Source organism: Nannospalax galili, unplaced genomic scaffold (genome assembly GCF_000622305.1).
Source record: "Nannospalax galili isolate Female #2095 unplaced genomic scaffold, S.galili_v1.0 scaffold467, whole genome shotgun sequence".
Lineage (NCBI taxonomy): Eukaryota > Metazoa > Chordata > Mammalia > Rodentia > Spalacidae > Nannospalax > Nannospalax galili.
In genome coordinates this window covers 158,152-170,178 of record NW_008357490.1, presented here as the reverse complement: position 1 = coordinate 170,178, position 12,027 = coordinate 158,152, and the positions used below count along the sequence as shown (strand labels likewise).

General features: G+C 40.5%; 1 long non-coding RNA gene across 2 annotated transcripts in view; it reads left to right on the top strand.

Moving 5' to 3' along the window:
- The window catches only part of LOC108490041, a 16,858-nt gene extending 4,839 nt beyond the window's left edge, over positions 1–12,019 (top strand). For both annotated transcript variants that reach the window (XR_003847313.1, XR_001872085.2), the window contains exons 3-4: positions 3,323–3,460; positions 11,082–12,019. This is a non-coding gene — a long non-coding RNA (uncharacterized LOC108490041). The remainder of the gene's footprint in view (positions 1–3,322; positions 3,461–11,081) is intronic.
- The last annotated feature ends 8 nt before the right edge of the window (positions 12,020–12,027 follow it).

The window sequence follows — 12,027 nt, the reverse complement described above, 5'->3', positions numbered from 1 at the left end:
TACCTGCAAATTTTATTTTTCTTTACAGTTGAGTAGAACTCTGTTGTGTAAATGTACCACATTTTCATTATCCATTCATCAGCTGAGGGGCATGTAGGTTGTTTCCATTTCTTAGCTATTGTGAAAAGAGCAGCAACAAACATGGCTAGACAAGTATCTTGCAGTAGGATGAGTCCTTTGGATATATGCCTAGGAGTGGTTTAACCAGGTCATACAGTAGATTTATTTTTAGGTTTTGAAGAGTGTGCCACACTGCTTTCCGTGGTGCCTGCACCAGCTTGCATTCCCACCAGCAGTGAATGAGGAGTCCCCCCTTTCCACTTCCTCACCAGCATTTGTTGTCATTTGTTCTCTTGATCTTAGCTGTTGTGACTGGAGTAAGATGAAATCTTAAAGTGGTTTTGATTTGCATTTCTCTTAATTACTAAAGATGCTAAACACTTGTTTTTTGTCTTTTTGAAGCAGGGTCTCCCTGTAGCCCCAGTTGTCCTGGAACTCACTATGTAGACCAGGCTGGCCTTGAGCTCACAGAGATCTGCCTGCCTCTGCCTCTGCCTCCCAAGTGCTGGGACTACAGGTGTGCACCACCACGCCCAGTGCTAAACACTTTTAAGATGTTTCTTAGCCTTTTTTATTTCTTCTTTTGAGAAGAATCCATAGCCCATCTTTTAATTGGGTCATTTGTTTCCTTGTTTCTTTATGTTAAAAAAATTCTTTATGTATTCTGGACATTAATCCTCTGTCAGATGTGTAGCAGGTGAAGATTTTCTCTCATGGGCTTCCTCTTCACTCAATTGATTGTTTCCTTTGCTGTACAGAAGCCTTTTAGTTTAATTAGGTCCCACTTGTCGATTGTTGACCTTCATTCCTGAACTGGTGTCCCATTTAGAAAGTCCTTTTCTACACCTATATTTTGTAGGTTACTGCCTATGTTTTCTTCTAACAGTTTCAGAATTTCACATTGAGATCTTTTGGAGTCCATTTGGAGTTGACTATAGCTCTGGCATATAGTTTTGAAATCTGGTATGGTAATCCCCCTAGCATTGCTCTTTGTGCTCAGGATTGCTTTGGCCTATCTGGGGTCTTTGTGATTGCATATGCATTTTAGGAAGGTTTTTTTCTAACTCTGTGTAGTATATCAAGGGGATTTTGATTGGGATTGCATTGAATCTATGAATCTTAAAATTATTTTATTTTTATCTTATGTATTTGCCTGTGTTTTGCCTGTTTGTAAGTGTACCCATGTGTGTAATGCCTGCAAAGGCCAGAAGAGAGCATCAGATCTCCTGGAACTGGAATTAGAGAATTGTTTGCTGCCATGTGGGTGCTGGGAACTGAATCTGTATTTTCTGCAAGAGCAGCTGGCGTTCTTAACTGCTGAACCATCTCTCCAGCTCCCATGAATATTTTAAAGCACTTTTTGGTATGCATAAAACTTTACCTTTTATTAAAGAGATCTGCATGCTAATCATATGGATGCACTTTATTTTTGCATAAATAAATCTTGATTGGATATTTGATTCTGCAGGATGTAAAACATCTTCAACTTCTTTCAGAGTTAATACTTTTTATAATCATCAGTGCTGAGAACTCAGCTTTAGCAGAGTTTAAGGCCATTTCAAAAATTGTTGGAAATTCTTTCCTAATACCAAGGCCAAATTCATTTAACCATTTTTTATGAAACTAAATTCAGCAGCCCTCACAGCAATTTTAAAAATGAAACATCCTAACACAATGCAACCCAAAGATAAACAGTTTTGATTTATGCTAAGGAATGACTGTAGGAAACTTTGTTTTTGTCTTTTTGAAACAGGGTCTCCTTGTAGCCCCAGCTGGCCTTGAACTCAGTATGTAGTCCGGGCTGGCCTTGAACTCACAGAATTCCACCTGCCTCGGCCTCCCAAGTGCTGAGATTAAAGGCGTGCGCCACCATGCCTGGCTGATTGTAGGAAAATATTAAGTCTTTGTTTCTGGAAAGAAGCCATTATATTTCTGTTACAGCAGAAACCTTTTTATGTGCTGTGAAAATACTGAATTCATAACATACGTTAGTCTTGAGTCTGAGATGAGGGTTTCAGGCAGTGTTTGTTGGTGTTTCCTGGTACGAGAGCATGCACAGGGCAGACTGCATTCAGGCAGTGCGTTCAGAACCAAGGCCTCAGTGAAGTCCCAGAATGCAACAAGCTCAAGTAGTGCCAGAAGCACCTCATTATGTGTGTCTCCTTTATATCTCTTTTAATTTGCATATATATGCATATATATCTTTTGCATCTGGTTTCTTCCCCAGCATAACTTTTTAAAGTTCTTTCATACTCTAGCACCCATCAGTATTTTTTTCTATCTTGTACCATATTGTGATTATCCATTTACCAGTTGGCAGGAGTTTGCATTGCTTGTAATTTGAGGCTGTTACAAGAATTATACCTATTAACATTCTGTGTTCTTTTGTAATTGAGATTTTATTGTCTCTGTCAAGCATCAGACAGTTCACTCTGAACACAGTTCTTTTGTGAATGTCTGAGTATGTGTACGTGGGGTGTGCAGACGTGTGTGTGTGCATTTTCCCTAGCCAAAGAATATGCTGATGAGGCCAGAGATGGAAGAGAGTGTCCTTCTCTATCTGTCACTCTCCACCTTATTCCTTTGAGACAGGTTCTCTTGCTAAAGCTGGGGTTAGGCTGGCAGCCACCAAGTCCCAGTCATCTTCATCTCTTCAACATCCTCACAGCTTGGATTACAGGTGCCTAGATTTAATGTGGTTGCTGGATATAGAACTTAAGTCTTATTTCTTGTGCAGCATGCACTCATATCTACTGAGCCATCCTCCAGCCCCAATTTGTAGACAGTTCTTACCTATTGAAAATCTAGAAAAGCGTGTATCATGTTTCATTTGAAATAGTCATTCCAGTGACAGTTCAGCTTTAAAGTTGTGTGCAGTTTTTCTGTAAAGAGGATATCATGTACCATACTCAAATGCCAATAATGTGTTACGTAAGTCTCACTGGTTCACGGTGTTATGTAATATACGTTACATCCTCAATTTTTCAGTCTTTCGTAGCACTTTTAACAGAATTATTAGAAAAACTACCAAGACCAAAACTACAGAGTGCCCATAATTCTGACAGGGCAATCACCAAGGTGGGACTATCTCTAAGAAACAATTCCCCCAAAGACCAGCCTGGAGCTAGAAGTAGTTTAAAATATTCAAGGCATATTAAATTCAAATGTTTTAAGTATGTTTTGTATTGTGAGACAAAACTAACCCTCTGTCTGGAATGTTAAACTGACATTATTGTTATATTGTCTTCTTTTTCATATGGAGATATGCAGTTTTCACAGGTCTAAATCAGCACCGAATGGATGAGCATAGTCATGAGTGTGTTAAACACTGTGGTGACAGTGCATGGAGCTCAGACTAAAGGCCGCAGCAATATGTGTTGACATCGATAAGCTTGCAAAGGTATGCAAATGATCCAGTAGGTCCACATATGTTTTTATGGAGAAACCAGCTTGATTGTGTGCTTCCAGAATCCAGTCTGTGCTGTTTTGTCACAGCAACCTTAACTAACAAATAGTGACTGTCTACAAGGAAAATCGCAAGTAATGAATATCATTTCCATCATGCTGCCCTATTTGGGCCTCCTCCAAACCCTGTCTTAGGTAAACTTTTCTTTGAATTCCAGCTCCAGAGGATTTTGTCAATATTATCCCTCCCTGTACTCCCTTCTCTACGCTGCCCTCCCATCCACCTCTCCATTTAACCCTTCCTGTTCCACATTCTCCTTTCTCCCTTTATATCATTGCATTCTATTGTCTCCCTTGAAAGTCTCCGACTTTACTAATTTCCTGTCCTCTATGGGTATTCCAAATGAAACACACATATCTAAAGATTCAAAGCCAACATCCACAAATGAGAGAAAACATGCAACACTTGTCTTTCCAGGTCTGGAATATCTCACTCAGAATGATTGTTTCCACCTCCCTCCACTTACATGAAAATTCCATAATTTCAATTTTTCTGAACAGCTGAATAATATTCTTTGTGTAAATATACCACATTTTTCATTATCCATTCATCAGTTGATGGACATCTGGGCTGTTTCCATTTCCTGGCTGTGAATAGAGCAGCAATGACCATGGATGAGCAGGTATTTCTTTGGTAGGATATAGAGTTCTTTGGATGTTTGCCCTAGAGTGGTACAGCTAGATCTTGTGGTAGATCTAGTTTGAGCTTTCTGAAGAGTTGCCACACTCACTCCCATAGTGGTGCACTCCCACCAACAGTGTTCCTTTCTCTCCACACCCACACCAGCGTTTGTCTTCATTTATTGTGTTTATTTTAGCTATTGTAACAGAGATAAGATGAAACCCCAAAGTAGTTTGAATTTTTATTTTCCTGGCTGTTACGAATGTTGAACATTTAAGAAAAAGTTCTCAGCCATTTGTATTTCATCTTTTGAGAATGCTCTGTTTAGTTCCATGCCCCACTTTTTAAATTGGGTTGCTTGTTGTTTCGATGTTTAGCCTTTTGAGTTCTTTGTGTATTCTAGATACTAACCCACTGTGAGGTGTATAACTAGTAAAGATTTTTTTCCAATTCTGTAGGCCATCTCTTCACTCAAATCACAGTGTCCTTTGCTATTCAAAGGCTTCTGTGGTCCCATTTATCAGTTGTTGGTCTTAATGCCTGCACTACCTGAGTCCTGTTCAGAAAGTTCTTTCCTATGCCAATATGTTGAAGTATATTCTCTACTTTCTCTTCGTTCAGATTTGGGGTATTAGGCTTTATGTTGAGGTCGTTGATCCATTTGGGGTTTTGACCAGGGTGAGAAATAAGGATCTAGTTTCATTCTTCTACATGTAGTTATCCAATTTGACCAACACCATTTGTTGAAGATGCTCTGTTGTTTTCGCCTCTTTGTCAAAAATCAGGTGGCTGGAGCAGTATTGGGTTATATGTGCATCCTCAGTTCTATTCCATTGACCAATGGGTCTGTTCTTATGCAAGTACCATGCTGGGTTTTTGTTATCATTTTTTTTTTTTTTAAACTATAGCTCTGTAGTACAGTGTGAAATCTGGGGTGGTGATACCTTCAGCAGGATTTTTTTTATTGTTCAGGATTATTTTGGTTATCCTGAGTATTTTGTGTTTTGATGTGAAATTTAAGGTTATTTTGTTCAATTTCTGTGAAGAATTGTATAAGAATTTTAATAAGATTGTTCCTGATAGGATGGCCATTATTGCAATACCTCTCATACCAATCCATAAGCATGGGAGGTCTTTCCATCTTCTAGTATCTTCTTTAATTTCTTTTTTCAGTATCAAAGTTTTCATTATAGAAGCCTTTCACTTCCTTTGTTACATTTATTCCAAGATTTTTACAAATGTTATACTTTATATTTTGATCATATTTAAACGCTCTCCCTTATCTGCAACCCCTCTTATAGTACCCTTGCCAGATTTCATGAACTCTGTCAAATGTATTAAGGCCTATCCAGCAAAATTTGTTTTGTTTTTGAGACAGAGTTTCCCTGTAGCCCCAGCTGGCCTGGAACTCTCTATGCAGACCAGGCTGGTCTTTTTGTAATGATATTTACCTGCCTCTTCCTCCTAAGTGCTGGGATTAAAGGCGTGTGTTCAGCTCTCTCCAGTCTAATTATAGCCCCAAATGTTGTTCAGTGTGGGTCCATCCACTGAAGTCTGGTGAACCTATTTAGCATCACACACTTAAAGAAAGTCAACCCTTCCTTTTCCATCAGTTATCAGTTGCCAGTAGTTCCTCAGCTAAGGTTGGTTCTTCTTCCCCACTTCTATGCTGGGATTTTTGTCTGTCTTGAGCTTGCGTGCATGCTGTCACCATTGCTGTGAGTTCATATGAGTAAGTGCCTAGCTATCTGGAAAACTGCTTCCTTGTGGTCTTCCACTACCTCTGGCTTTCACATATTTCCACCCCCTCTTCCACTATGGTCCCTGAGCCTTGAGTGGCAGAGGTTTTATATAGGTGTTCTATTCTGGGATACACACTGCAGTCTCTTAATCTTTGCACTTTGTGCCAGTTGTGGCTTTCTGCATTAATCACCATCTGTTGCTTGAGGAAGCTTAGCTGGTGAAAGTTGAGCAATGCTTTAATATTCTTTCCTTCCCCTGTTCTGCCATGTTCCCTGAGCCGTAGGTGTAAAGGTTGCATTGTAGATGTATCAGTTAGGGCTGGGTATCTCACAGACACTTATTCTCTGTGTCTGATCAGTTGTGGAACTTTGTAATAGTCTCCATCTGTTGCAAAAATAAGCTGCTTTGGTGAGTGTTAAGAGGTTCACTTGCCTGAAAATATAAGTAGATGTATTTAGACTATAGTAAGAAATTATATTGGTCTAGGAATATGACAAGATTAGGTTTTTCTCTAGGATCTATGCCATCGCCAGCCTGTGTATTTGGCTGTGTTTACAGTACCCATACATGAGTTCCCTCACATTGAGCAGGCTTTAATTCCAATTAGACAGCTGTTGATTACCCCCAAGATAAAAGTGCACCAGTAGAGATTATTTGCTGGGCCAGTCATTGTTGTGGTTCATAGAATTTACAGTTGGATGGGATCATTGATTGGTTTTTTTTCCCCCCCTTTGCAGGTTGCACAGTATCTTCTGATACTGTAGGAGCTAGTCTTGAGGGAGGAATCTTCCAGGTCAATTCCAGTTCAGTTGCTCCAAGTCCTGTCTGAAGTATGTTATGTACTGTCTTCAGTAATAGGGTCTTACCTTCAAGCATTTGGAGGCAATCAAGGGCTTTTGCAATAGCCTATATAATTTTGAGAGTTGCTTGGACCACCCTGGCTACACACAAACACACACATACACTTTTTTTCAGTAGGCTTTTGAACTTATACATTTCCCTCTGGTTTTTCACACCACCTAAGCATTACTTTTCTCTCCTGTCTCTCCCCTTATATAGCTTTCCTCCTTCCTTCCCCAGCTAAAGTAGCCCCCATTTCCCCCCTCAAGTTCTTCCATAAGATTTTTTTGAGACTATTGTGAATGGTATTAAGAATAAGAGACTGCAGAGTGCTCAGCCCTAAAGGGGACATCTATCTCACATCCCTCTCCACAATGCTCAGTGATCAGGAAAGGGGGCAGAAATATTATAGGAGCTAGAGGCAGCAGACGACTACAATGAAACTGTTTTCAAAACACAACAGGGCACTTGTACATATCAACATATAGTGATTATGACAGCATATGCAAGACCTGCACAAGCTCAAGTCAGACAAACTCCCAGCATGGAGAGGGGAGGTGGACATGATGTACCACCTCTAGTAGAGAAGATGTTGGCAATTGATAGCTTCTGGGAGAGGAAGAGTCAGTTTCCTTTAAGGTCGTGGCCCCTGGTAGGTAGACCATGCCCCAGTGGATGACTCCACACCCAAGAGCACATGGAAGATACAAATTGGACTTGATGGGTTTAATTAAAAGAGGATAGAAGATGGGTGGGTAGGGAAGGGAGTGGACCTGATAGTTGGGAGGACAGGGGTGAATATGAGCAAAGTATACTGCATGAAATTCTCAAAGAACTAATACAATGAGGAGAAACAAAAAGATTTAATTATCTATTCATCTATTTATGTGTGTGCACCTGCACATGTGTGCAGGTGTCTGTGGAGACCAGAAGAAGTTGTTGGATCCCCTAGAACGGAAGTTACAGGCTGTTGTGAGACACTGGATATGGGTGCTGGAACTGAACTTAGGTCCTATGCAAAAACAGCAAGTTCTCTGAGCCATCTCTCCAGCTACCCCCTAAGCAAGTATTATCTAAGTAAAATTCTCCAGGAACATTTCAGGAGGCACCCTTGTCATTTATAGAGCACTTCAGTAGATAGCATCATGGGAAAACTATGGCTACCTCTTCCATCTCTTCGATTGAAGTAGCTGAACTGGAGGGCAGGTACCAGGACTTTGCCAATAGAACTGAAAAAATGAATTGGATAAAGAAACCAATTGACCTAAAAACCGTTGAATTTCAGTTTGATTAAATATGCTATTTCGGATTGGGCTAGTAATTCATAAACTTATTTTTTGTTTGTGTTATAACTAGAAAGGCTTTTATTATGTTTGAAAGAAGTCATTTGCATTTTGACAAATGGCAATTTCAAATACATTAAGAAATCAAATATACATCTATTGAAATACATATTGTCTAATAATTTTGATATGAAAAACTAAATGTCCTATTTCCAGAGGGGTATGGATACAAGATCCTCCACAGTATTTACTTTTGTCCTAGGAAATGACAGTTTTGGTCTCGTGGCATTTATATCATTAGTTAGAAACCTGAGAAGTATAAGATTGTGAGAAAAGTGCCTTATTAGAGAAGTAAACACGTACCACCACATCCAACAAAAGTTCTTATTTTATGATCTAACTCAAGCATAACCCTGGGCATTTCTGACAGGGGTCTTCCTCTTGCTCAGATGGAAGGATGCTCTTGGGGCAATGCTTTCACATTGTCCCTTGCCTGGCACTCTGGAGGTGCCGAGATCCCAGTGTGTGCTTTATGATCAAGACTAGGAATGGTAGGAAGCCTCGGTGAAGTGGCAGAAGGGTCACTGGGAGGTGGGAAAGAAGAACTTTCAAAGCAAGGACACCTTTGGGCTCTAAGTTGGTTCTAGGAGACAGTACACTCTGGGGTGAGAAGGTAGTAACTGGCCATCTGCAAGCTATCCGGGACCATGTGAACTGTGAAAAGTCTCTCCATATCCCCAGAGGAATACATGCCCTAGTTTTAACGCCAAAGCCTTAGGTTCCCTGGGTTTATAGTATGGGCCAGCATTGAGTGAGTTAAGAAGTATAGCACTGGGCTGGAGAAATGGCTCAGTGGTTAAGACAGAACCCGGGTTTAGTTCCCAGAACGCACTTGGCAGCTAACAACTATCCACAACTTCATTTCCAAGGGATCCGACACCTTCTTCTGGCCTCTGTGGGCACTACATGCACGGGCGCTTATACAGGCAGGCAAAATGCTCATATACATAAAATACAAATAAGTAAAATAAGTACAGTGCTTTGGGTGTTGTGGCACACACCTGTAAATCCAGCACTTGGGAGAATGAAGTAGGAGAATTGGCATGACTTTTAGGTCAGCCTGTGCTACACAGTGAGATCTGTCTCAAAAATATGTCACAGTGCTAAGAAAAATTACTCCAAAATTAGGAAGAAAAGAAAGACGTCATCTCTGTCAGTGTCCCGTTAGAAGGCAGCTGTCCAATAAGCCCATCTAAGGGTCTTTGACTCTTTAGGAAAGTGTCCTATTTATCTTTTTTTAATGGATTAGGCCTGGAGATTTTTTTGTGTGTGCATGAAAAGTTGGAAGTTATTGGGGCTGGAGAGATGGCTCAGCGGTTAAGAACAATGGCTGTTCTTGTAGGAGAAACGGGTTCGATTCCCAGCACCCACAAGGTGGCTAACAACCATCCATAACTCCAGTTCCAGAGGAATCTAACACCCTCTTCTGGCCTCCGTGGGCATTGCACAACTCGGGTGCACTTGCATATATGCAGGCAATACACTCATATACATGAAATAAAAATGAGTAAAAAACAGAAAAGTTGGAAGTTATGAGAAACTGATGGACTGGTTGTTTTGGGGGGCAAAAATGTAAATGATAAGAAATGCTATAGTTTAATTGTCTAAGAAGACATGACCTATGGTTACATCTAGTCTAGCAGTCATTTCTTAGATTTTAGATCCAGGCTGGGGGTGTAGCTCAGTGGAAGAGCACCTAACATGCACAGAACCATGTTCAGTCCCCAACATCACAGATTCAGTTCATTCCACTTCACTTCACTTCAATTCAGTTCGATTCTGCAAATCTGAATATGCCATTCCATCTTGCTGGTACCCACTTTAACAATCTTAGCCTTCACATCCTCTTTTAAACACATTCTGTGTATTTCATTGTTAATGAGATCAATTTAATGTAGGTGTGTGCTCAAATGCTCTCTGTAAGCATTTCTCTGTCAACATGTAGTTCTGTAAATGCTAAAAAAGTCTTGCTGGGCATATTGGCACATGCCTTTCATCTCAGCACTTGGGAGGCAGAGGCAGGAGGATCTCTGTGAGATTGAGGCCAGCCTGGTCTCCATAGCAAGTTCCAGGTCAGATGGGGCTATAGGGCACCCCTGTTTCAAAAAGACAAAAGAACAACATAAAGTGCACAGAACGTTTAAGGAAAGGGAGGGTGATGCTTAAGGGGGAGTCATGAAAGATCTGATAGGGAAGATATCTGGACCGAATGCTGCTGTGACATGAGTTGTAGCCATGATGGAGAGGAATGGGAAAAGGGCCTTGAGACGAGGAACTCTTACAGGGCAAGGGGACATTATGACACGGGTGTAGGTGGTGTCAGAGGAGCATTGGGTAGAAGCCAGCTCCTTAGTTATACAGGTCATAATAATGAGCAAGAGCCTTGTCCTGCACAAAAGCAGGATTAAAGAATTTTTAGCAAGAATGTGACACAATAAGATGGCTTTGTGTTTTAGAAAGACCAGTTTTGTCTGAAGAATGCACACATAGGTGGAAATGAAACTAAATCGATACTACAGAATTGAGCAGTGAGAAAGCTGTGAGTTAAGGTAAGGCCGTAGTGAAGAGCAGTCACAATGATTTGGAATAAATAGGGCATGGTGTTTGTTTGGATGTAGGAGAGGGAACAGAAAGGTAGGAGTGAGCAAGATGTAAGTAAGATTTGGTAACTGATTGTGAGGGGGAGGGAGAGGAGGGGCTGACCTACACCAGGAACAGTCTTACTTTAGGTGTAGAGATCATATCACTCTATTATGAATACTGCAGAGACAGCAAACAGCAGCTGTTTATGTTTCCAAGATGAGAAGCTGCAAGAACAATGCGTTCCTAAGGTTTTACATAGTTTGAGCACATTCTGGAATTAAGCCTTTGCCTGGGCTACTGAAACATCTACCTTTTATTTCTTTAAAGGACTCACAGAGTACATTTTTATTTGTAAAAGATTTTTGAAAATCATTGATAAAATTACCTCTCTTCCTTGTTTGTGCTTGGCACGGTCCTTCCAGCAGGGCTGCCCACTCACTTTCCCACAGCCTTCTATGGTTTTCACTCTGATGGACAAGCTGCAGTGATAAAGCTCATCCAGGCAGTAACAACCAAGTTCGCAAACCTCTTCTCTCTGAGCCTCTCAAACCTCCCAGCTCTCATACATCCCTGAATGAAACTGTTTACCTTCCCCAAAGAGGACACCGCAAGCAACTTGAAGGAATTCGGCATTCTTAACGGATCTTCTCATCTCCAACTCCTAAAACCTTTCCAGCATAGAGGATGCCTTCATTGAATGCTGTTTTAAGGTTTATTTTTATTTATGTGGATAAGTGTGTATGTGTATGTTCATGCATTCATGAAGGTGCCCTCAGAGGCCAGAAGAGAGTATTACACCCCCTGGAGCTAGAGTTATGAGCCACCTGAGTGCTAGGAATTGAACTTGGGTTCTCCAGAAGAGTACCAAATGCTCTTAACCAGTGATCCATCTTTCCAACCAACCCATCAGTGAATGTTCCCTGCTGTTACTTAAAGACATAAGTAATGTCATCTGTTGTTGACAAATTTGAGGATTAAGGAGAAAAAAGCTATTTTCACTCATGTAGATTCTAGTTTTCTGTATGTTTCCCCATATAATCATCAGTTATTACTTGTTTGAACAACTGTGTGGTTCATTTAAAGTAATATGATTCCATCTGAACTTATGTGCAAGCACTAGTCTTCTAGAGCATATTAATTAACTCCAATTTTACCTTTTGCACAAATGATAGCACTGTAGAAGATAGGAAAATCCACTCCAAGAGTGAGCATCTCTGCCAATGTCTCAGAGGAAATTGGAGTTTGCTGAAGACTAGGCAGACTTCTACCCTTTCTTATCAAATGTTTACTCAGTCTGGAATCTCTCCAGCCTTTTTATGCTGTAATTTTAAATGAGTGTCTTTTTATAGCTTCATGCCTATATTTGAAAAA